Below are 26,962 nucleotides of genomic sequence, written 5' to 3'. Positions count from 1 at the left end.
CAAATGCATTAGATTGTTACATATTTTGACACTAGAAAGAGTAACAAAGCTTTTTAATGCTTCGAATAAATGTTTTCTCTTGGTTTTAGCCTGTTTTCTCGGTTTAAGCTGTTTTTGGGATAAAACGGGTTTAAGTGTTGTCTAAACACTCCAAATTCATCCTGAACTCTTACAATTAGTCAAATACATTGGATTGTCACACATTCTGACCCTAGATACAGTAACAAAGCTATTTACTGCTTTGAATCAATGTTTTCTCGGTTTTAGCCTGTTTCGGGACAAAATTGGTATAAGTGGTGTCTAAACACTCCAAATTCATTCTGAACTCTTACAATAAGTCAAATACATTGGATTGTCACACATTTTGACCCAAGAAACACAAACAAAGCTGTTTACTGCTTCAAATTAATGTTTTCTTGGTTTTAGCCTGTTTTCTCGTTTTAAGCCTGTTTTGGGACAAAATGGGTATAAGTGTTGTCTAACCACTCCAAATTAACCCTGAACTCTTATAATTAGTCAAATGCATTAGATTGTTACATATTTTGACACTAGAAAGAGTAACAAAGCTTTTTAATGCTTCGAATAAATGTTTTCTCTTGGTTTTAGCCTGTTTTCTCGGTTTAAGCTGTTTTTGGGATAAAACGGGTTTAAGTGTTGTCTAAACACTCCAAATTCATCCTGAACTCTTACAATTAGTCAAATACATTGGATTGTCACACATTCTGACCCTAGATACAGTAACAAAGCTATTTACTGCTTTGAATCAATGTTTTCTCGGTTTTAGCCTGTTTCGGGACAAAATTGGTATAAGTGGTGTCTAAACACTCCAAATTCATTCTGAACTCTTACAATAAGTCAAATACATTGGATTGTCACACATTTTGACCCAAGAAACACAAACAAAGCTGTTTACTGCTTCAAATTAATGTTTTCTCGGTTTTAGCCTGTTTTCTCGTTTTAAGCCTGTTTTGGGACAAAATGGGTATAAGTGTTGTCTAACCACTCCAAATTAACCCTGAACTCTTATAATTAGTCAAATGCATTAGATTGTTACATATTTTGACACTAGAAAGAGTAACAAAGCTTTTTAATGCTTCGAATAAATGTTTTCTCTTGGTTTTAGCCTGTTTTCTCGGTTTAAGCTGTTTTTGGGATAAAACGGGTTTAAGTGTTGTCTAAACACTCCAAATTCATCCTGAACTCTTACAATTAGTCAAATACATTGGATTGTCACACATTCTGACCCTAGATACAGTAACAAAGCTATTTACTGCTTTGAATCAATGTTTTCTCGGTTTTAGCCTGTTTCGGGACAAAATCGGTATATGTGGTGTAGAAACACTCCAAATTCATTCCAAACTATTACAATAAGTCAAATACATTGGATTGTCACAAATTTTGACCCAAGAAACACAAACAAAGCTTTTTACTGCTTCAAATTAATGTTTTCTTGGTTTTAGCCTGTTTTCTCGTTTTAAGCCTGATTTGGGATAAAATGGGTATAAGTGTTGTCTAACCACTCCAAATTCAACCTGAACTCTTATAATTAGTCAAATGCATTAGATTGTTACATATTTTGACACTAGAAAGAGTAACAAAGCTTTTTAATGCTTCGAATAAATGTTTTCTCTTGGTTTTAGCCTGTTTTCTCGGTTTAACCTGTTTTTGGGATAAAACGGGTTTAAGTGTTGTCTAAACACTCCAAATTCATCCTGAACTCTTACAATTAGTCAAATACATTGGATTGTCACACATTCTGACCCTAGATACAGTAACAAAGCTATTTACTGCTTTGAATCAATGTTTTCTCGGTTTTAGCCTGTTTCGGGACAAAATCGGTATATGTGGTGTAGAAACACTCCAAATTCATTCCAAACTATTACAATAAGTCAAATACATTGGATTGTCACAAATTTTGACCCAAGAAACACAAACAAAGCTTTTTACTGCTTCAAATTAATGTTTTCTTGGTTTTAGCCTGTTTTCTCGTTTTAAGCCTGATTTGGGATAAAATGGGTATAAGTGTTGTCTAACCACTCCAAATTCAACCTGAACTCTTATAATTAGTCAAATGCATTAGATTGTTACATATTTTGACACTAGAAAGAGTAACAAAGCTTTTTAATGCTTCGAATAAATGTTTTCTCTTGGTTTTAGCCTGTTTTCTCGGTTTAACCTTGTTTTGGGATAAAACGGGTTTAAGTGTTGTCTAAACACTCCAAATTCATCCTGAACTCTTACAATTAGTCAAATACATTGGATTGTCACACATTCTGACCCTAGATACAGTAACAAAGCTATTTACTGCTTTGAATCAATGTTTTCTCGGTTTTAGCCTGTTTCGGGACAAAATTGGTATAAGTGGTGTCTAAACACTCCAAATTCATTCTGAACTCTTACAATAAGTCAAATACATTGGATTGTCACACATTTTGACCCAAGAAACACAAACAAAGCTGTTTACTGCTTCAAATTAATGTTTTCTCGGTTTTAGCCTGTTTTCTCGTTTTAAGCCTGTTTTGGGACAAAATGGGTATAAGTGTTGTCTAACCACTCCAAATTCAACCTGAACTCTTATAATTAGTCAAATGCATTAGATTGTTACATATTTTGACCCTAGAAAGAGTAAAGAAGCTGTTTACTGCTTCGAATAAATGTTTTCTCTTGGTTTTAGCCTGTTTTCTCGGTTTAAGCTTGTTTTGGGATAAAACGGGTTTAAGTGTTGTCTAAACACTCCAAGTTCATCCTGAACTCTTACAATTAGTCAAATACATTGGATTGTCACACATTCTGACCCTAGATACAGTAACAAAGCTATTTACTGCTTTGAATCAATGTTTTCTCGGTTTTAGCCTGTTTCGGGACAAAATTGGTATAAGTGGTGTCTAAACACTCCAAATTCATTCTGAACTCTTACAATAAGTCAAATACATTGGATTGTCACACATTTTGACCCAAGAAACACAAACAAAGCTGTTTACTGCTTCAAATTAATGTTTTCTCGGTTTTAGCCTGTTTTCTCGTTTTAAGCCTGTTTTGGGACAAAATGGGTATAAGTGTTGTCTAACCACTCCAAATTCAACCTGAACTCTTATAATTAGTCAAATGCATTAGATTGTTACATATTTTGACCCTAGAAAGAGTAAAGAAGCTGTTTACTGCTTCAAATAAATGTTTTCTCTTGGTTTTAGCCTGTTTTCTCGGTTTAAGCTTGTTTTGGGATAAAACGGGTTTAAGTGTTGTCTAAACACTCCAAGTTCATCCTGAACTCTTACAATTAGTCAAATACATTGGATTGTCACACATTCTGACCCTAGATACAGTAACAAAGCTATTTACTGCTTCGAATCAATGTTTTCTTGGTTTTAGCCTGTTTCGGGACAAAATGGGTATAAGTGGTGTCTAAACACTCCAAATTCATTCTGAACTCTTACAATAAGTCAAATACATTGGATTTTCACACATTTTGACTTAAGAAACACAAAAAATCTGTTTACTGCTTCAAATTAATTTTTCTCGGTTTTAGCCTGTTTTCTCGTTTTAAGCCTGTTTTGGGACAAAATGGGTATAAGTGTTGTCTAACCACTCCAAATTCAACCTGAACTCTTATAATTAATCAAATGCATTAGATTGTTACATATTTTGACACTAGAAAGAGTAACAAAGCTTTTTAATGCTTCGAATAAATGTTTTCTCTTGGTTTTAGCCTGTTTTCTCGGTTTAAGCTGTTTTTGGGATAAAACGGGTTTAAGTGTTGTCTAAACACTCCAAATTCATCCTGAACTCTTACAATTAGTCAAATACATTGGATTGTCACACATTCTGACCCTAGATACAGTAACAAAGCTATTTACTGCTTTGAATCAATGTTTTCTCGGTTTTAGCCTGTTTCGGGACAAAATCGGTATATGTGGTGTAGAAACACTCCAAATTCATTCCAAACTATTACAATAAGTCAAATACATTGGATTGTCACAAATTTTGACCCAAGAAACACAAACAAAGCTTTTTACTGCTTCAAATTAATGTTTTCTTGGTTTTAGCCTGTTTTCTCGTTTTAAGCCTGATTTGGGATAAAATGGGTATAAGTGTTGTCTAACCACTCCAAATTCAACCTGAACTCTTATAATTAGTCAAATGCATTAGATTGTTACATATTTTGACACTAGAAAGAGTAACAAAGCTTTTTAATGCTTCGAATAAATGTTTTCTCTTGGTTTTAGCCTGTTTTCTCGGTTTAACCTGTTTTTGGGATAAAACGGGTTTAAGTGTTGTCTAAACACTCCAAATTCATCCTGAACTCTTACAATTAGTCAAATACATTGGATTGTCACACATTCTGACCCTAGATACAGTAACAAAGGTATTTACTGCTTTGAATCAACGTTTTCTCGGTTTTAGCCTGTTTCGGGACAAAATTGGTATAAGTGGTGTCTAAACACTCCAAATTCATTCTGAACTCTTACAATAAGTCAAATACATTGGATTGTCACACATTTTGACCCAAGAAACACAAACAAAGCTGTTTACTGCTTCAAATTAATGTTTTCTCGGTTTTAGCCTGTTTTCTCGTTTTAAGCCTGTTTTGGGACAAAATGGGTATAAGTGTTGTCTAACCACTCCAAATTCAACCTGAACTCTTATAATTAGTCAAATGCATTAGATTGTTACATATTTTGACCCTAGAAAGAGTAAAGAAGCTGTTTACTGCTTCGAATAAATGTTTTCTCTTGGTTTTAGCCTGTTTTCTCGGTTTAAGCTTGTTTTGGGATAAAACGGGTTTAAGTGTTGTCTAAACACTCCAAGTTCATCCTGAACTCTTACAATTAGTCAAATACATTGGATTGTCACACATTCTGACCCTAGATACAGTAACAAAGCTATTTACTGCTTCGAATCAATGTTTTCTTGGTTTTAGCCTGTTTCGGGACAAAATGGGTATAAGTGGTGTCTAAACACTCCAAATTCATTCTGAACTCTTACAATAAGTCAAATACATTGGATTTTCACACATTTTGACTTAAGAAACACAAAAAATCTGTTTACTGCTTCAAATTAATTTTTCTCGGTTTTAGCCTGTTTTCTCGTTTTAAGCCTGTTTTGGGACAAAATGGGTATAAGTGTTGTCTAACCACTCCAAATTCAACCTGAACTCTTATAATTAGTCAAATGCATTAGATTGTTACATATTTTGACACTAGAAAGAGTAACAAAGCTTTTTAATGCTTCGAATAAATGTTTTCTCTTGGTTTTAGCCTGTTTTCTCGGTTTAAGCTGTTTTTGGGATAAAACGGGTTTAAGTGTTGTCTAAACACTCCAAATTCATCCTGAACTCTTACAATTAGTCAAATACATTGGATTGTCACACATTCTGACCCTAGATACAGTAACAAAGCTATTTACTGCTTTGAATCAATGTTTTCTCGGTTTTAGCCTGTTTCGGGACAAAATCGGTATATGTGGTGTAGAAACACTCCAAATTCATTCCAAACTATTACAATAAGTCAAATACATTGGATTGTCACAAATTTTGACCCAAGAAACACAAACAAAGCTTTTTACTGCTTCAAATTAATGTTTTCTCTTGGTTTTAGCCTGTTTTCTCGGTTTAAGCTTGTTTTGGGATAAAACGGGTTTAAGTGTTGTCTAAACACTCCAAGTTCATCCTGAACTCTTATATGTTGGTTTTATGAGACAAAGCTCACAAGAGAGAGTAAACAATCACTTAGCGATTGATTCCCCCTTTACCCACACAAAAGAGAACTCATTTCTAAGGTGAACAAGCCATCAACTTGTGATGGAATTCACTAGATACACTAGAGATTAACTACTAAATAAAGAAGAGTTTAGAGTGTATTTAACAAGTATTAGGCTGCCCTTAAGGACAGCCTCTAACACATCACTCTCTAACTAATCTACATTATGATTATTAGTTAAGCATATGTGGAGAGAAGAGAGTAATAAATTAGATAGAGGAAATACTTGTATTCAATATGTGTATGTTACAAAGTACTTACAAAGCCTTTATATATAGGCAAGGAAGGAGATTTGAATTGTAAACATAAGACAAAGAGTGAAAGTGACATGAGGAGAGAGGGGGAACTTCATGAGCGCCCAAGGAGTGTAGGGGACCACTCCCAACGTCTCTTTGCCCACATGAGCGCCCAAGGAGTGTTAGGGGACCACTCCCAACATCCCTTTGCTCCCACTTGCTCCCACTTGCCTTCCTTTGACTTATTCAACATCTTTCTCTCTCATTCTTTCATGGGCTTGGATGGGCTTTCTAGATTCTTCTATCTTCTTCTCCCTTAGCTTTAGTAAGAGTAGAATCATCTTGGGCCTTCATTGGACACCAATTCGGCCCTTTATGATACTTGAAGCCTAGATGGAGCCTTGATATCATTCTACTCCTTTGTTACTTCTTCCATCAAGTCTAATACTCCCCCTCAAGCTTAAGTGTAGAGATATTGGAGGTTAAGCTTGGACATTCACGAGCCTAGTTGAGTGTTAAAGTTCCTTAAACATTCTCCTTAGGTTCTCCTTAAAGTAGCTTGAAGCACATCCTTGTCTTCTTGACATACTCCTTAGGTTCTTATTCTCTTTTTCCTCTCTAATACTCCCCCTCAAGCTTGGGCGGTGGGAACCAAAGACCAAGCTTGCAACACACAAAGAACTACCTCATTAAAAACCTTAACAAAGAAAACCACTTGGGATAAAACTTTGCCAAGGGAAAAAGAGTATAGCCTTCATAGTTAAATGATGTAGCTATGGCCATGGTTTGAATGTGGGATAGCTTTGTCTTCTTGCTTGGAATTCTTCCCATTGCTTCTCTTCTTGTCATCTAGCTTCCAAGTGGCCTTCTTTTCTTTAACACATTCAGCAAAATATGTAAAGAAATATCTTAAGTATGTTTATCATAAAAATAACATTAAGCATGCACTAGGTTTTACTAGGTCTAAATTCAGTTTAACACATGACTAAAAACTCAAATTTCAAACATGCAAATTCAATTTCAAATCATCCTAAATCCGGTTTCATATTCAGTTTATAAACTCATAATTCAACAAGATAAATTTCAGATTTTAATCATGAATTTAATTTCTAGAGTCAAACTTTAAACATGACAAATTAAATATTAATAATCTGATTTAATACAAGAAAATTCTCTAAAACCACAACCTAAAAAAATGTTTTCTAAATTCAGATTCTAAGCATGACAAAGTCACTTCAATGCATGACTAATCTGATTAAAATGTAGTTAATGAATTAAATATATTGAAAGAGTTAAGGGTTTAGAGATAGCCTTTGATCTTCTTGTTGAAATTTGTTGGTTGAGACAATCTTTGCACCACCACATGAGTTTCTGCCCCATGGGTCTCCTCTTAATGTTTGATGACTTCTTAATCCCAATCCAACACTCCTTTGAAGCATAATTGCCTCAAACTGCTTCTATCGTTCCATAAGGGTAGTTTACACCTTTCTCCCCCTCAAGATTGGCTTCAATGGTTAATGAGAACCAATCTTGTAGGTTTGTGTAAACCCTACTTCAGCTCAAACAATGGACCAATCATTCCAGTAAGCACTTCAATGTATCTTCTTTTCCAGCTTTGTTCTTTTCCATTCAATGACCACTCGACCCTCAACTTCTCTCAATGGCCGAGTGCTTCTTCAGTCGGGCCAGACTGATATATCTCCACTCAAACGAGCATAACTCGTGAACGGTTGCTCCGATTGGGATGATCGCACCTCCAGTGGACAGACAACTCAATTGTCTACAAGTTTTGTGAAGAACTCGGAAGCTGAATAACCGTGCAAGACCTCCGTATGTGTCGATCTTTGAGACGCTTCGGCAGAGATTTTCTTGTTGCCGAGAGTAGAGTAACTAGAATGAGAGTTGGCTCCTTCCTCTTAAGTGTTTCCATTCCCTTATTTAGTCCTTCATGACTTGATTTCTCCTCTTTATGGATCTCTTTGCTTTATCTTGTGTTTCTCATGAGAATGTCCACACATGCCTCCTCTCCTTTAAACCTTCATCATGAGATTTAAAGAAAAGTTTTAAAGTATATGTAGTGGGGTTTAAGAAAACATTAAATAAAACTTGTGAAACCAATTGAGAGAATTAAGAGAAATAAGGTAATGGTTTTTATTTCTCCTTAAATACTATATTTATGTTAAGAAAATATTTAAAACGAATTTAAAATTATTTTAAAATTATTTTAAAAACAAAATAAAATATTTTTTTAGATAAATATAGAATTAAATAAATTCAAATTTGCAATTCAAATTGAACAAAACTTGAAATAAGATGAATTTAAATAATTTAAAAGGTAGAGTTTAGAAGGTAGCCTTTTTAAATTAGAGATATGGTTTGAATCATCTTTGGGACCACTCTCTTGACTTGGTCATGGCTTGGGCCATGCCTTTGAGTCTTGAAACCTTGTGCCTAGAAGATCTTAACTAGTGCACATTCAATCAGCTCTTAACAACTTTTACACTACCACACATGCTTTTGGAGCTGATTCATCACCTTCCACCAGCTTGATGGCCATTGGTTCTAACTTCCAAGCATTGTGATGTGCCAACAACCTCACCATCTTTAAAGAATGAACCTGTTTGAGATTAAGACAGATTCTAATCAAGATATGGTGAGAGATTAGAGAATAGAGTAAATTACTCAAAATAAAAAGAGAATTTAGAGAATAAGTAACCAAGAATAAGTAACCAGAGAATATAGCGTATTAAAGCAAGAGGGTTAGGAGTATAGAGAGTAGAGAATAGAGGGTTTGCTTAAGAGTTCAAATGGACAGAGTTCTGCTCTGTTTTCTTGAGTTTTGCGGAAGCTTTAACAACCAAGAGTATCCAATAGTCATTGAGAATTTGGTGCTTTAATGGTTGAAACTTATGGACCATTTGGACAATTAGTTTATCCAACGGTAAAGACATAAAACATATGTCTTGAGCAACTTAACCCACGAAATAACACATGAACAAGTGATTTTCGATGGTTTTAACTGAACAAGACTCACAAAATATCATATTGAAGATGATTTTCGTGGTCAACTGCAAATTAAAAATAAATGAACCTATGGAACAACCATTTGTCCATTGGTTACAAAGATGCATCTTTAGAACAAGCTTTAATCTATTTGACTAAGCTAAATGGTGATGCAAAAACTAGATCTTTCCCTTCCTCAAGCTTGGATTTGGGCATACCAACAAGACCAAGAACACAAGCTTGCAACAACAAGATGTGAAAGAAAAGATCTTTAAGACAATAACGAAAAATAGTAAACATTAGAAATGAGTTCTTAAGGAACCAAGAGAGCAACTAGGCTCTGATACCATGTTGGTTTTATGAGACAAAGCTCACAAGAGAGAGTAAACAATCACTTAGCGATTGATTCCCCCTTTACCCACACAAAAGAGAACTCATTTCTAAGGTGAACAAGCCATCAACTTGTGATGGAATTCACTAGATACACTAGAGATTAACTACTAAATAAAGAAGAGTTTAGAGTGTATTTAACAAGTATTAGGCTGCCCTTAAGGACAGCCTCTAACACATCACTCTCTAACTAATCTACATTATGATTATTAGTTAAGCATATGTGGAGAGAAGAGAGTAATAAATTAGATAGAGGAAATACTTGTATTCAATATGTGTATGTTACAAAGTACTTACAAAGCCTTTATATATAGGCAAGGAAGGAGATTTGAATTGTAAACATAAGACAAAGAGTGAAAGTGACATGAGGAGAGAGGGGGAACTTCATGAGCGCCCAAGGAGTGTAGGGGACCACTCCCAACGTCTCTTTGCCCACATGAGCGCCCAAGGAGTGTTAGGGGACCACTCCCAACATCCCTTTGCTCCCACTTGCTCCCACTTGCCTTCCTTTGACTTATTCAACATCTTTCTCTCTCATTCTTTCATGGGCTTGGATGGGCTTTCTAGATTCTTCTATCTTCTTCTCCCTTAGCTTTAGTAAGAGTAGAATCATCTTGGGCCTTCATTGGACACCAATTCGGCCCTTTATGATACTTGAAGCCTAGATGGAGCCTTGATATCATTCTACTCCTTTGTTACTTCTTCCATCAAGTCTAATATTATATTTAGTCAAATGCATTAGATTGTTACATATTTTGACCCTAGAAATAGTAAAGAAGCTTTTTACTGCTTCGAATAAATGTTTTGTCTATGTTTTAGCCTGTTTTCTCGGTTTAAGCTTGTTTTGGGATAAAACGGGTTTAAGTGTTGTCTAAACACTCCAAATTCATCCTGAACTCTTACAATTAGTCAAATACATTGGATTGTCACACATTCTGACCCTAGATACAGTAACAAAGCTATTTACTGCTTTGAATCAATGTTTTCTCGGTTTTAGCCTGTTTCGGGACAAAATGGGTATAAGTGGTGTCTAAACACTCCAAATTCATTCTGAACTCTTAAAATAAGTCAAATACATTGGATTGTCACACATTTTGACTTAAGAAACACAAACAAAGCTGTTTGCTGCTTCAAATTAATTTTCTCGGTTTTAGCCTGTTTTCTCGTTTTAAGCCTGTTTTGGGACAAAATGGATATAAGTGTTGTCTAACCACTCCAAATTCAACCTGAACTCTTATAATTAGTCAAATGCATTAGATTGTTACATATTTTGAACCTAGAAAGAGTAAAGAAGCTGTTTACTGCTTCGAATAAATGTTTTCTCTTGGTTTTAGCCTGTTTTCTCGGTTTAAGCTTGTTTTGGGATAAAACGGGTTTAAGTGTTGTCTAAAAACTCCAAGTTCATCCTGAACTCTTACAATTAGTCAAATACATTGGATTGTCACACATTCTGACCCTAGATACAGTAACAAAGCTATTTACTGCTTCGAATCAATGTTTTCTTGGTTTTAGCCTGTTTCGGGACAAAATGGGTATAAGTGGTGTCTAAACACTCCAAATTCATTCTGAACTCTCACAATAAGTCAAATACATTGGATTTTCACACATTTTGACTTAAGAAACACAAAAAATCTGTTTACTGCTTCAAATTAATTTTTCTCGGTTTTAGCCTGTTTTCTCGTTTTAAGCCTGTTTTGGGACAAAATGGGTATAAGTGTTGTCTAACCACTCCAAATTCAACCTGAACTCTTATAATTAGTCAAATGCATTAGATTGTTACATATTTTGACACTAGAAAGAGTAACAAAGCTTTTTAATGCTTCGAATAAATGTTTTCTCTTGGTTTTAGCCTGTTTTCTCGGTTTAAGCTGTTTTTGGGATAAAACGGGTTTAAGTGTTGTCTAAACACTCCAAATTCATCCTGAACTCTTACAATTAGTCAAATACATTGGATTGTCACACATTCTGACCCTAGATACAGTAACAAAGCTATTTACTGCTTTGAATCAATGTTTTTTCGGTTTTAGCCTGTTTTTTGGATTAAGCATGTTTTGGGAAGAAACTGGTTTAAGTGTTGTCTAAACACTCCAAGTTCATCCTGAACTCTTACAATTAGTCAAATACATTGGATTGTCACACATTCTGACCCTAGATACAGTAACAAAGCTATTTACTGCTTCGAATCAATGTTTTCTTGGTTTTAGCATGTTTCGGGACAAAATGGGTATAAGTGGTGTCTAAACACTCCAAATTCATTCTGAAATCTTAAAATAAGTCAAATACATTGGATATTCACACATTTTGACTTAAGAAACACAAACAAAGCTGTTTGCTGCTTCAAATTAATTTTCTCGGTTTTAGCCTGTTTTCTCGTTTTAAGCCTGTTTTGGGACAAAATGGGTATAAGTGTTGTCTAACCACTCCAAATTCAACCTGAACTCTTATAATTAGTCAAATGCATTAGATTGTTACATATTTTGACCCTAGAAAGAGTAAAGAAGCTGTTTACTGCTTCGAATAAATGTTTTCTCTTGGTTTTAGCCTGTTTTCTCGGTTTAAGCTTGTTTTGGGATAAAACGGGTTTAAGTGTTGTCTAAACACTCCAAGTTCATCCTGAACTCTTATATTTAGTCAAATGCATTAGATTGTTACATATTTTGACCCTAGAAATAGTAAAGAAGCTTTTTACTGCTTCGAATAAATGTTTTGTCTATGTTTTAGCCTGTTTTCTCGGTTTAAGCTTGTTTTGGGATAAAACGGGTTTAAGTGTTATCTAATCACTCCAAATTCATCCCAAACTCTTACAATTAGTCAAATACATTGGATTGTCACACATTCTGACCCTAGGAACACAAACAAAGCTGTTTAGTACTTCGAATCAATGTTTTCTCGGGTTTAGCCTGTTTCGGGACAAAATCGGTATATGTGGTGTATAAACACTCCAAATTCATTCCGAACTCTTACAATGTAAGTTTGAGAGTAGAGTAATCAAGAGATTATGGAAGAGAGTGAAATCGTGTAAAGAGTGAGGAGAGTGAACGATTGAGAGAGAGAGTGTTGGAGAAAGAGAATAAACTCTTTTCTTACTTCTATTAGTATGATACTTACAAACTATTTAAAGACATATACAATAGGATATTCTCTTAGGATCCTATGCACACTAATATGAGGAGAAAGCGACATCTCCTTATTCTAACATGTGATCTCCTCTTCTCTCTTACAACTTGCTCCAACGGCTACAAAGGAAGGATCGAGATGAATGGCGACCGTTGGAGGATCTCTTTGGTGGATTGGGCTCATGAAGGCTTCTATTTGAGGATGGCCCGTTGGTTGGTCGTACGGACGTCCGTACGGTCGTACGGACAAGTGTGTGTGCCGGTTCATACTCCCCCTCAAGCTTGACTTGGGGAACTAGTCAAGCTTGACAACATAGGCACCCACCTCATTAAAAAAACCTTAGTATAGAAAAACCTCTTGGGAAAACTATACTTAAGGGAAAAAGAGTGTAGGCGCCAAAACAAAGCAAGTCATGGCCGAGTGAGGTTTAGGAGGCCAAGCTTAGGATGGATGTATTCACACACTTGGGGGCTCGCAGCTTTAGTCAGGACGTCTGCAAGTTGTTCTTTGCTTTCGGTATGGCAAGGTAAGACAACTCCAAGCTTGATTTGTTCTCGGACCTTATGGCAATCCACTTCAATGTGCTTGGTCCGCTCATGGAACACTGAATTGGTTGCTATATGAATGGCTGCTTCGTTATCACAGTGCATGGTGATCGGCTTTGTTGATTCTATTCCAAGATCCTTGAGTAACATCTTCAGCCACATTAGCTCCGTCGTTAGCTTCCTCATAGCTCTATACTCGGATTCGGCACTTGAGAGTGAGACGACCTTTTGCTTCTTGCTCTTCCATGTGACCAGGTTCCCTCCAAGGAACGTGCAATAGCCTGTGGTTGAGCGTCGGTCCCCACGATCTCCGGCATAGTCAGCGTCGCAGTAGCCTACCAACTCAGTGCTCTTGTTGCGTCCCATCCATATGCCTTGGCCGGGTGAGCCCTTGATGTACTTGAGGATCCGTGTCAGCATGTTCCAATGGTGCACGGTGGGGTTCTTCATATGCTGGCTTACCTGGTTCACGGCAAAGCAAATGTCAGGCCGTGTGATAGTTAAATAAATGAGCTTACCGACTAGCCGCCGGTAGAGGCTAACGTCTTCGAATGGAGCGGTGTCAAGCTCCCCCTGTCCTCCATCCTTGTAATTCTCTTCTAGGGGCGTTGTTACTGCCTTAGCTCCTAGTTTTCCTGTTTCACTCAATAAGTCTAGTGCATACTTTCTTTGAGACAACAATAACCCTTCATTTGATCTATAAACTTCTATCCCAAGAAAGTATTTCAACTCTCCAAGATCTTTAATATCAAAAACTGATTTCAAGAATGTTTTAGAGTCTTGAATACCTACCGAGTCACTTCCAGTGATGATGATATCATCAACATACACTAGAATGACTACTATACCTTTGGCGCTTGGTAAGGTGAACAAGGTGTGGTCAGCTTCGGATTTGCGAAAGCCTTTGTCAAGGAGTGTGGTGCTAAGCTTGTGATACCAAGCCCTTGGTGACTGCTTCAAGCCATAGATAGCTTTGTTGAGTTTCAAGACCTTTCCCGGACCAATAGTATCCTCCAAACCCGGTGGTGGTCGCATATACACTTCATCCTCCAGTTCTCCTTGCAAGAAGGCGTTCTTCACGTCCATTTGCCAAAGTTCCCAGTCGAGGTTGGTGGCGAGAGAGAGTACAACTCGAACCGTGTGAAGCTTAGCCACCGGAGCAAACGTATCAAGATAGTCCTCCCCATACGTTTGCGTGAACCCTCGTGCGACTAGGCGGGCTTTGTGGCGTTCAATCTCCCCATTGCTCTTATATTTGATTGTGAAGATATACCGAGAGGTGACAGCCTTCTTGCCCTTGGGTAAGTCAGCCTCGTCCCATGTATGATTTTGCACCATGGCCGTATTCTCGGCATCCACTGCATCTCTCCATACTTTGTGCTGCTTAGCCTCATCATAGGTCTTGGGGATCCAATCCTCATCAATATGGCCAAGAAACACTTGATGCTCTATCGGAAAATGAGCCAAGGTGCACACGGCCTGAATCGGATGAGCAACGGCCATGCTGTTGTAGTACACACGGGTGTTCTTCCAATGACTAGGAGGATACCTAATACGTTGGCTGCGCCGAAGAGGAACTATAGCCCCAGCTTCGGAGTTGGCTCGTCCTGGAGTAATGATCTCCTCAAGCTGTTCAGCCGTCTCCTCGGTTGTTTCGGCCGTGTTGTCCGCGAGTGACTCGGGTGCTTCCTCATGCTGCTCAGTATGGTCATCGGCATGTGTAGCAGGCTCAGGCTCAGTAAATGGCTCAGGTTGCTCTGGTGATGCTGGTCTGGCTGACTCGGTAGTGATCCGATCGTTTTCAAGACCTAGTCGCTCAAGGATTACTCGGAGGTTGCGAGTCCGATCAGATGGTGAATCAGAGAGGTTACGGAGCTCATCCCAATTCTTCTCATCGTAAAAACCTTGTGTCTCCATGAACTTGACATCACGAGATACTAGAACCCTCCTTGTTGTAGGTTCATAGCACTTATACCCCTTTTGTGTGGTAGAGTAGCCAAGAAACATAGCCTTTGTACTCTTTGCATCAAGCTTGTCTCTTAGCTCACCTGGTCGCAACACATAGCACACACAACCAAACACTCGTAAGTGATCAAATGTAGGTTTGTCATTCGTTAATACCTCAAATGGAGACACATCCTTTAGGATCTTTGTTGGTGTGCGGTTAATAAGATAACAGGCGGCTAGCACCGCATCTCCCCAAAACCTCTTTGGAACCCTTGTGTGAAACATCATAGACCTTGCTACTTCCATGAGATGCCTATTCTTTCTCTCAGCCACTCCATTTTGTTGTGGTGTGTAAGGACAGCTAGTTTGATGAAGAATTCCATGTTTGGCTAGATATTGCTTAAAGGCATGGCTTGTGTACTCTCCACCATTATCTGATCTCAAAATTTTAATCTTGGCATGAAAGTGGTTAGTGACATAATTTTGAAAATTAGTAAAGGCCTCAAGGACTCTATCCTTAGAGGGAAGTAAAGTTATCCAAGTATATTTTGATTTTTCATCAATAAAAGTCACAAAATACTTTTGATTATCTCTAGATAAGCAAGGAGATGTCCAAACATCAGAATGAATTAAATCAAAACATTTTTCATAAATAGTAATAGATTTAGGAAAAACAGCCTTGCAATGTTTACCAAGAATACAAGCCTCACACTCATCATTTTGAAAAGAAACATTAGGAAATATTAAAGATAAAGCTCTTGTGTGAGGGTGTCCTAGCCTAGCATGTAAAATAGAATCACTAGGTTTCATAATAACCGAATTAAAACAAGATGCATTAGAAGATAAGTTCAAGTCCTCAAGCACATAGAGGTCATCCTTGGATCCTCCTTGACCAAGAACCTTACTTGTCTCAATATCCTGAAAATGAACATTGTTAGGACCAAATATAGCATAACAATTTAAATCAGTAGTGGCTCTCTTAACTGATAGCAAGTTAGAAGTAAAGTTTGGCATATAAAATGCCTTAGTCTCCTTATCAAATAGTTTCAAGTTTCCAATGCCTTTAACTGGTACTTTCTCACCATTTGCTATTATCACATTACCATTAGCAGGTTTAATATCACTAATTAGCCTAGAATCACTAATCATGTGATGGGATGCACCAGAATCAACTATGAGGGGTTTAATTTTGTTTGAGGCAAGAAACGCCTTACCGGTGGCCTCTTTGATGGCTTTGATGAGCGCATCAAGGTCGGACCGCCTTACCAGCTCGGACGATGCTGCAGCAAGAGCAGTTCCACTGGTCACTTGTTGAGGTTGCTCAGAGATTGATGACTCCCCCATGGCTACTGCTTGATGAGCTCTCGGTGGTCCTCCGCGGTTTGGTCGTCCACCTCGGATGGTACCTGGCGGTGGTGCTAGATGAGGGTGTAGAATCCAGCAGCGGCTCTTGAAGTGACCAAGCTTCTTACAATGCTCACAAAATGGCGGGTTGTTCTTGTCCTCCGACTTGTAGTAGCCCTTGTTTGCTGATGCCGTCTCAGCTTTGTTAGCGGTCACAAGTTCTCCCTTGCCGCCAAACAATCCCATGGAGCCATGCTCCTTTTGAATTTGGTTACAGACATCATCAAGGCTAGGGAGCTTGTCCGACCGTAGAATATGCTTGATAAGGTCATTGTAGGAGGGGTTCAAGGTCAAGAGAAGGCCGAACACCTTATCTTGTTCACGCCTCTCATTCAGAATGGCCGGATCTATAGTCGCCGGCCGGAGCATCTCTAGTTCAGCCCAAAGGGACCTAAACTTCCCAAAGTGCTTGGTGAACTCCATGTCTTCTTGGTTGAGGTTGTTGATGGCCCTCTTAATCTCAAAAATTCGGTTTACATTTGTAACATTCCCAAAAACATTCTTGAGAGTGTCCCACAAGTCTTTTGCTGTCTCGCAATAAGAGTAAGCTTCAAGTATAGGTGCATCTAGGGAGTTTTGAATGATAGCTAGGACTCCCTGATCTTCTTGAAACCACTTGTTCTTCTCATCGACAAGATCCTTGCCGTCTTTGGTGGTCTCGCCACTAGGAGCTTCGCTCGTCTCAACATGGGACCAAAGTCCTCGGCCGCATAGGGCTGTCTTTGTGGTTCTAGCCCACAGTAAGTAATTCTCTCCCTTGAGAGTAACTGGAACAATGAGAGTTTTGGTAGTTTCCATGGAAAAAGATGAAGAGACCGTTGGTTAAAGCTATTGTCCAACGGTTAAAGAAAGAAGATTCAAGAACAAGAAATTTCAAGAACAAGAAGGAGAATGCGGAAGGGAGTGATGGAGATTTGAGGCAAGAACAGAATCAAATCTGCTCTGATACCATGTAAGTTTGAGAGTAGAGTAATCAAGAGATTATGGAAGAGAGTGAAATCGTGTAAAGAGTGAGGAGAGTGAACGATTGAGAGAGAGAGTGTTGGAGAAAGAGAATAAACTCTTTTCTTACTTCTATTAGTATGATACTTACAAACTATTTAAAGACATATACAATAGGATATTCTCTTAGGATCCTATGCACACTAATATGAGGAGAAAGCGACATCTCCTTATTCTAACATGTGATCTCCTCTTCTCTCTTACAACTTGCTCCAACGGCTACAAAGGAAGGATCGAGATGAATGGCGACCGTTGGAGGATCTCTTTGGTGGATTGGGCTCATGAAGGCTTCTATTTGAGGATGGCCCGTTGGTTGGTCGTACGGACGTCCGTACGGTCGTACGGACAAGTGTGTGTGCCGGTTCATATACAATAGGTCAAATACATTGGATTGTCACACATTTTGACCCAAGAAACACAAACAAAGCTGTTTACTGCTTCAAATTAAGGTTTTCTCAGTTTTAGCCTGTTTTCTCATTTTAAGCCTGTTTTGGGACAAAATGGGTATAAGTGTTGTCTAACCACTCCAAATTAACCCTGAACTCTTATAATTAGTCAAATGCATTAGATTGTTACATATTTTGACCCTAGAAAGAGTAAAGAACTTTTTACTGCTTTGAATCAATGTTTTCTCTTGGTTTTAGCCTGTTTTCTCGGTTTAACCTTGTTTTGGGATAAAACGGGTTTAAGTGTTGTCTAAACACTCCAAATTCATCCTGAACTCTTACAATTAGTCAAATACATTGGATTGTCACACATTCTGACCCTAGATACAGTAACAAAGCTGTTTAGTGCTTCGAATCAATGTTTTCTCGGTTTTAGCCTGTTTCGGGACAAAATCGGTATAAGTGGTGTCTAAACACTCCAAATTCATTCCGAACTCTTACAATAGGTCAAATACATTGGATTGTCACACATTTTAACCCAAGAAACACAAACAAAGCTGTTTACTGCTTCAAATTAAGGTTTTCTCAGTTTTAGCCTGTTTTCTCGTTTTAAGCCTGTTTTGGGACAAAATGGGTATAAGTGTTGTCTAACCACTCCAAATTCAACCTGAACTCTTATAATTAGTCAAATGCATTAGATTGTTACATATTTTGCCCCTAGAAAGAGTAAAGATGCTTTTTACTGCTTCGAATAAATGTGTTCTCTTGGTTTTAGCCTGTTTTCTCGGTTTAAGCTTGTTTTGGGACAAAATGGGTATAAGTGTTGTCTAACCACTCCAAATTCAACCTGAACTCTTATATTTAGTCAAATGCATTAGATTGTTACATATTTTGACCCTAGAAATAGTAAAGAAGCTTTTTACTGCTTCGAATAAATGTTTTCTCTTGGTTTTAGCCTGTTTTCTCGGTTTAAGCTTGTTTTGGGATAAAACGGGTTTAAGTGTTATCTAAACACTCCAAATTCATCCCAAACTCTTACAATTAGTCAAATACATTGGATTGTCACACATTCTGACCCTAGGAACACAAACAAAGCTGTTTAGTACTTCGAATCAATGTTTTCTCGGGTTTAGCCTGTTTCGGGACAAAATCGGTATATGTGGTGTATAAACACTCCAAATTCATTCCGAACTCTTACAATAGGTCAAATACATTGGATTGTCACACATTTTGACCCAAGAAACACAAACAAAGCTGTTTACTGCTTCAAATTAAGGTTTTCTCAGTTTTAGCCTGTTTTCTCGTTTTAAGCCTATTTTGGGACAAAATGGGTATAAGTGTTGTCTAACCACTCGAAATTAACCCTGAACTCTTATAATTAGTCAAATGCATTAGATTGTTACATATTTTGACCCTAGAAAGAGTAAAGAAGCTTTTTACTGCTTCGAATAAATGTTTTCTCTTGGTTTTAGCCTGTTTTCTCGGTTTAACCTTGTTTTGGGATAAAACGGGTTTAAGTGTTGTCTAAACACTCTAAATTCATCCTGAACTCTTACAATTAGTCAAATACAATGGATTGTCACACATTCTGACCCTAGATACAGTAACAAAGCTGTTTAGTGCTTCGAATCAATGTTTACTCGGTTTTAGCCTGTTTCGGGACAAAATCGGTATAAGTGGTGTCTAAACACTCCAAATTCATTCCGAACTCTTACAATAGGTCAAATACATTGGATTGTCACACATTTTGACCCAAGAAACACAAACAAAGCTGTTTACTGCTTCAAATTAAGGTTTTCTCAGTTTTAGCCTGTTTTCTCGTTTTAAGCCTGTTTTGGGACAAAATGGGTATAAGTGTTGTCTAACCACTCCAAATTCAACCTGAACTCTTATAATTAGTCAAATGCATTAGATTGTTACATATTTTGCCCCTAGAAAGAGTAAAGAAGCTTTTTACTGCTTCGAATAAATGTGTTCTCTTGGTTTTAGCCTGTTTTCTCGGTTTAAGCTTGTTTTGGGACAAAACGGGTTTAAGTGTTGTCTAAACACACCAAATTCATCCTGAACTCTTATATTTAGTCAAATGCATTGGATTGTCACACATTCTGACCCTAGATACAGTAACAAAGCTATTTACTGCTTTGAATCAATGTTTTCTCGGTTTTAGCCTGTTTCGGGACAAAATGGGTATAAGTGGTGTCTAAACACTCCAAATTCATTCTGAACTCTTAAAATAAGTCAAATACATTGGATTGTCACACATTTTGACTTAAGAAACACAAACAAAGCTGTTTGCTGCTTCAAATTAATTTTCTCGGTTTTAGCCTGTTTTCTCGTTTTAAGCCTGTTTTGGGACAAAATGGATATAAGTGTTGTCTAACCACTCCAAATTCAACCTGAACTCTTATAATTAGTCAAATGCATTAGATTGTTACATATTTTGACCCTAGAAAGAGTAAAGAAGCTGTTTACTGCTTCGAATAAATGTTTTCTCTTGGTTTTAGCCTGTTTTCTCGGTTTAAGCTTGTTTTGGGATAAAACGGGTTTAAGTGTTGTCTAAACACTCCAAGTTCATCCTGAACTCTTACAATTAGTCAAATACATTGGATTGTCACACATTCTGACCCTAGATACAGTAACAAAGCTATTTACTGCTTCGAATCAATGTTTTCTCGGTTTTAGCCTGTTTCGGGACAAAATGGGTATAAGTGGTGTCTAAACACTCCAAATTCATTCTGAACTCTTAAAATAAGTCAAATACATTGGATTGTCACACATTTTGACTTAAGAAACACAAACAAAGCTGTTTGCTGCTTCAAATTAATTTTCTCGGTTTTAGCCTGTTTTCTCGTTTTAAGCCTGTTTTGGGACAAAATGGATATAAGTGTTGTCTAACCACTCCAAATTCAACCTGAACTCTTATAATTAGTCAAATGCATTAGATTGTTACATATTTTGAACCTAGAAAGAGTAAAGAAGCTGTTTACTGCTTCGAATAAATGTTTTCTCTTGGTTTTAGCCTGTTTTCTCGGTTTAAGCTTGTTTTGGGATAAAACGGGTTTAAGTGTTGTCTAAAAACTCCAAGTTCATCCTGAACTCTTACAATTAGTCAAATACATTGGATTGTCACACATTCTGACCCTAGATACAGTAACAAAGCTATTTACTGCTTCGAATCAATGTTTTCTTGGTTTTAGCCTGTTTCGGGACAAAATGGGTATAAGTGGTGTCTAAACACTCCAAATTCATTCTGAACTCTCACAATAAGTCAAATACATTGGATTTTCACACATTTTGACTTAAGAAACACAAAAAATCTGTTTACTGCTTCAAATTAATTTTTCTCGGTTTTAGCCTGTTTTCTCGTTTTAAGCCTGTTTTGGGACAAAATGGGTATAAGTGTTGTCTAACCACTCCAAATTCAACCTGAACTCTTATAATTAGTCAAATGCATTAGATTGTTACATATTTTGACACTAGAAAGAGTAACAAAGCTTTTTAATGCTTCGAATAAATGTTTTCTCTTGGTTTTAGCCTGTTTTCTCGGTTTAAGCTGTTTTTGGGATAAAACGGGTTTAAGTGTTGTCTAAACACTCCAAATTCATCCTGAACTCTTACAATTAGTCAAATACATTGGATTGTCACACATTCTGACCCTAGATACAGTAACAAAGCTATTTACTGCTTTGAATCAATGTTTTTTCGGTTTTAGCCTGTTTTTTGGATTAAGCATGTTTTGGGAAGAAACTGGTTTAAGTGTTGTCTAAACACTCCAAGTTCATCCTGAACTCTTACAATTAGTCAAATACATTGGATTGTCACACATTCTGACCCTAGATACAGTAACAAAGCTATTTACTGCTTCGAATCAATGTTTTCTTGGTTTTAGCATGTTTCGGGACAAAATGGGTATAAGTGGTGTCTAAACACTCCAAATTCATTCTGAAATCTTAAAATAAGTCAAATACATTGGATATTCACACATTTTGACTTAAGAAACACAAACAAAGCTGTTTGCTGCTTCAAATTAATTTTCTCGGTTTTAGCCTGTTTTCTCGTTTTAAGCCTGTTTTGGGACAAAATGGGTATAAGTGTTGTCTAACCACTCCAAATTCAACCTGAACTCTTATAATTAGTCAAATGCATTAGATTGTTACATATTTTGACCCTAGAAAGAGTAAAGAAGCTGTTTACTGCTTCGAATAAATGTTTTCTCTTGGTTTTAGCCTGTTTTCTCGGTTTAAGCTTGTTTTGGGATAAAACGGGTTTAAGTGTTGTTTAAACACTCCAAGTTCATCCTGAACTCTTATATTTAGTCAAATGCATTAGATTGTTACATATTTTGACCCTAGAAATAGTAAAGAAGCTTTTTACTGCTTCGAATAAATGTTTTCTCTATGTTTTAGCCTGTTTTCTCGGTTTAAGCTTGTTTTGGGATAAAACGGGTTTAAGTGTTATCTAAACACTCCAAATTCATCCCAAACTCTTACAATTAGTCAAATACATTGGATTGTCACACATTCTGACCCTAGGAACACAAACAAAGCTGTTTAGTACTTCGAATCAATGTTTTCTCGGGTTTAGCCTGTTTCGGGACAAAATCGGTATATGTGGTGTATAAACACTCCAAATTCATTCCGAACTCTTACAATAGGTCAAATACATTGGATTGTCACACATTTTGACCCAAGAAACACAAACAAAGCTGTTTACTGCTTCAAATTAATGTTTTCTCGGTTTTAGCCTGTTTTCTCGTTTTAAGCCTGTTTTGGGACAAAATGGGTATAAGTGTTGTCTAACCACTCCAAATTCAACCTGAACTCTTATATTTAGTCAAATGCATTAGATTGTTACATATTTTGACCCTAGAAAGAGTAAAGAAGCTTTTTACTGCTTCGAATAAATGTTTTCTCTTGGTTTTAGCCTGTTTTCTCGGTTTAACCTTGTTTTGGGATAAAACGGGTTTAAGTGTTGTCTAAACACTCCAAATTCATCCTGAACTCTTACAATTAGTCAAATACATTGGATTGTCACACATTCTGACCCTAGATACAGTAACAAAGCTGTTTAGTGCTTCGAATCAATGTTTTCTCGGTTTTAGCCTGTTTCGGGACAAAATCGGTATAAGTGGTGTCTAAACACTCCAAATTCATTCCGAACTCTTACAATAGGTCAAATACATTGGATTGTCACACATTTTGACCCAAGAAACACAAACAAAGCTGTTTACTGCTTCAAATTAAGGTTTTCTCAGTTTTAGCCTGTTATCTCGTTTTAAGCCTGTTTTGGGACAAAATGGGTATAAGTGTTGTCTAACCACTCCAAATTCAACCTGAACTCTTATAATTAGTCAAATGCATTAGATTGTTACATATTTTGACACTAGAAAGAGTAACAAAGCTTTTTAATGCTTCGAATAAATGTTTTCTCTTGGTTTTAGCCTGTTTTCTCGGTTTAAGCTGTTTTTGGGATAAAACGGGTTTAAGTGTTGTCTAAACACTCCAAATTCATCCTGAACTCTTACAATTATTCAAATACATTGGATTGTCACACATTATGACCCTAGATACAGTAACAAAGCTATTTACTGCTTCGAATCAATGTTTTCACGGTTTTAGCCTGTTTCGGGACAAAATGGGTATAAGTGGTGTCTAAACACTCCAAATTCATTCCGAACTCTTACAATTAGTCAAATACATTGGATTGTCACACATTCTGACCCTAGGAACACAAACAAAGCTGTTTAGTACTTCGAATCAATGTTTTCTCGGGTTTAGCCTGTTTCGGGACAAAATCGGTATATGTGGTGTATAAACACTCCAAATTCATTCCGAACTCTTACAATAGGTCAAATACATTGGATTGTCACACATTTTGACCCAAGAAACACAAACAAAGCTGTTTACTGCTTCAAATTAAGGTTTTCTCAGTTTTAGCCTGTTTTCTCGTTTTAAGCCTGTTTTGGGACAAAATGCGTATAAGTGTTGTCTAACCACTCCAAATTAACCCTGAACTCTTATAATTAGTCAAATGCATTAGATTGTTACATATTTTGACCCTAGAAAGAGTAAAGAAGCTTTTTACTGCTTCGAATAAATGTTTTCTCTTGGTTTTAGCCTGTTTTCTCGGTTTAACCTTGTTTTGGGATAAAACGGGTTTAAGTGTTGTCTAAACACTCTAAATTCATCCTGAACTCTTACAATTAGTCAAATACATTGGATTGTCACACATTCTGAACCTAGTTACAGTAACAAAGCTGTTTAGTGCTTCGAATCAATGTTTACTCGGTTTTAGCCTGTTTCGGGACAAAATCGGTATATGTGGTGTAGAAACACTCCAAATTCATTCCAAACTATTACAATAAGTCAAATACATTGGATTGTCACAAATTTTGACCCAAGAAACACAAACAAAGCTTTTTACTGCTTCAAATTAATGTTTTCTTGGTTTTAGCCTGTTTTCTCGTTTTAAGCCTGATTTGGGATAAAATGGGTATAAGTGTTGTCTAACCACTCCAAATTCAACCTGAACTCTTATAATTAGTCAAATGCATTAGATTGTTACATATTTTGACACTAGAAAGAGTAACAAAGCTTTTTAATGCTTCGAATAAATGTTTTCTCTTGGTTTTAGCCTGTTTTCTCGGTTTAAGCTGTTTTTGGGATAAAACGGGTTTAAGTGTTGTCTAAACACTCCAAATTCATCCTGAACTCTTACAATTAGTCAAATACATTGGATTGTCACACATTCTGACCCTAGATACAGTAACAAAGCTATTTACTGCTTTGAATCAATGTTTTTTCGGTTTTAGCCTGTTTTTTGGATTAAGCATGTTTTGGGAAGAAACTGGTTTAAGTGTTGTCTAAACACTCCAAGTTCATCCTGAACTCTTACAATTAGTCAAATACATTGGATTGTCACACATTCTGACCCTAGATACAGTAACAAAGCTATTTACTGCTTCGAATCAATGTTTTCTTGGTTTTAGCATGTTTCGGGACAAAATGGGTATAAGTGGTGTCTAAACACTCCAAATTCATTCTGAAATCTTAAAATAAGTCAAATACATTGGATATTCACACATTTTGACTTAAGAAACACAAACAAAGCTGTTTGCTGCTTCAAATTAATTTTCTCGGTTTTAGCCTGTTTTCTCGTTTTAAGCCTGTTTTGGGACAAAATGGGTATAAGTGTTGTCTAACCACTCCAAATTCAACCTGAACTCTTATAATTAGTCAAATGCATTAGATTGTTACATATTTTGACCCTAGAAAGAGTAAAGAAGCTGTTTACTGCTTCGAATAAATGTTTTCTCTTGGTTTTAGCCTGTTTTCTCGGTTTAAGCTTGTTTTGGGATAAAACGGGTTTAAGTGTTGTCTAAACACTCCAAGTTCATCCTGAACTCTTATATTTAGTCAAATGCATTAGATTGTTACATATTTTGACCCTAGAAATAGTAAAGAAGCTTTTTACTGCTTCGAATAAATGTTTTCTCTATGTTTTAGCCTGTTTTCTCGGTTTAAGCTTGTTTTGGGATAAAACGGGTTTAAGTGTTATCTAAACACTCCAAATTCATCCCAAACTCTTACAATTAGTCAAATACATTGGATTGTCACACATTCTGACCCTAGGAACACAAACAAAGCTGTTTAGTACTTCGAATCAATGTTTTCTCGGGTTTAGCCTGTTTCGGGACAAAATCGGTATATGTGGTGTATAAACACTCCAAATTCATTCCGAACTCTTACAATAGGTCAAATACATTGGATTGTCACACATTTTGACCCAAGAAACACAAACAAAGCTGTTTACTGCTTCAAATTAAGGTTTTCTCAGTTTTAGCCTGTTTTCTCATTTTAAGCATGTTTTGGGACAAAATGGGTATAAGTGTTGTCTAACCACTCCAAATTAACCCTGAACTCTTATAATTAGTCAAATGCATTAGATTGTTACATATTTTGACCCTAGAAAGAGTAAAGAAGCTTTTTACTGCTTTGAATCAATGTTTTCTCTTGGTTTTAGCCTGTTTTCTCGGTTTAACCTTGTTTTGGGATAAAACGGGTTTAAGTGTTGTCTAAACACTCCAAATTCATCCTGAACTCTTACAATTAGTCAAATACATTGGATTGTCACACATTCTGACCCTAGATACAGTAACAAAGCTGTTTAGTGCTTCGAATCAATGTTTTCACGGTTTTAGCCTGTTTCGGGACAAAATCGGTATAAGTGGTGTCTAAACACTCCAAATTCATTCCGAACTCTTACAATAGGTCAAATACATTGGATTGTCACACATTTTAACCCAAGAAACACAAACAAAGCTGTTTACTGCTTCAAATTAAGGTTTTCTCAGTTTTAGCCTGTTTTCTCGTTTTAAGCCTGTTTTGGGACAAAATGGGTATAAGTGTTGTCTAACCACTCCAAATTCAACCTGAACTCTTATAATTAGTCAAATGCATTAGATTGTTACATATTTTGCCCCTAGAAAGAGTAAAGATGCTTTTTACTGCTTCGAATAAATGTGTTCTCTTGGTTTTAGCCTGTTTTCTCGGTTTAAGCTTGTTTTGGGACAAAATGGGTATAAGTGTTGTCTAACCACTCCAAATTCAACCTGAACTCTTATATTTAGTCAAATGCATTAGATTGTTACATATTTTGACCCTAGAAATAGTAAAGAAGCTTTTTACTGCTTCGAATAAATGTTTTCTCTTGGTTTTAGCCTGTTTTCTTGGTTTAAGCTTGTTTTGGGATAAAACGGGTTTAAGTGTTATCTAAACACTCCAAATTCATCCCAAACTCTTACAATTAGTCAAATACATTGGATTGTCACACATTCTGACCCTAGGAACACAAACAAAGCTGTTTAGTACTTCGAATCAATGTTTTCTCGGGTTTAGCCTGTTTCGGGACAAAATCGGTATATGTGGTGTATAAACACTCCAAATTCATTCCGAACTCTTACAATAGGTCAAATACATTGGATTGTCACACATTTTGACCCAAGAAACACAAACAAAGCTGTTTACTGCTTCAAATTAAGGTTTTCTCAGTTTTAGCCTGTTTTCTCATTTTAAGCCTGTTTTGGGACAAAATGGGTATAAGTGTTGTCTAACCACTCCAAATTAACCCTGAACTCTTATAATTAGTCAAATGCATTAGATTGTTACATATTTTGA

Source organism: Camelina sativa, chromosome 11 (genome assembly GCF_030686135.1).
Source record: "Camelina sativa cultivar CO46 ecotype springtype chromosome 11, ASM3068613v1".
Lineage (NCBI taxonomy): Eukaryota > Viridiplantae > Streptophyta > Magnoliopsida > Brassicales > Brassicaceae > Camelina > Camelina sativa.
This window is presented reverse-complemented; position numbering follows the sequence as displayed.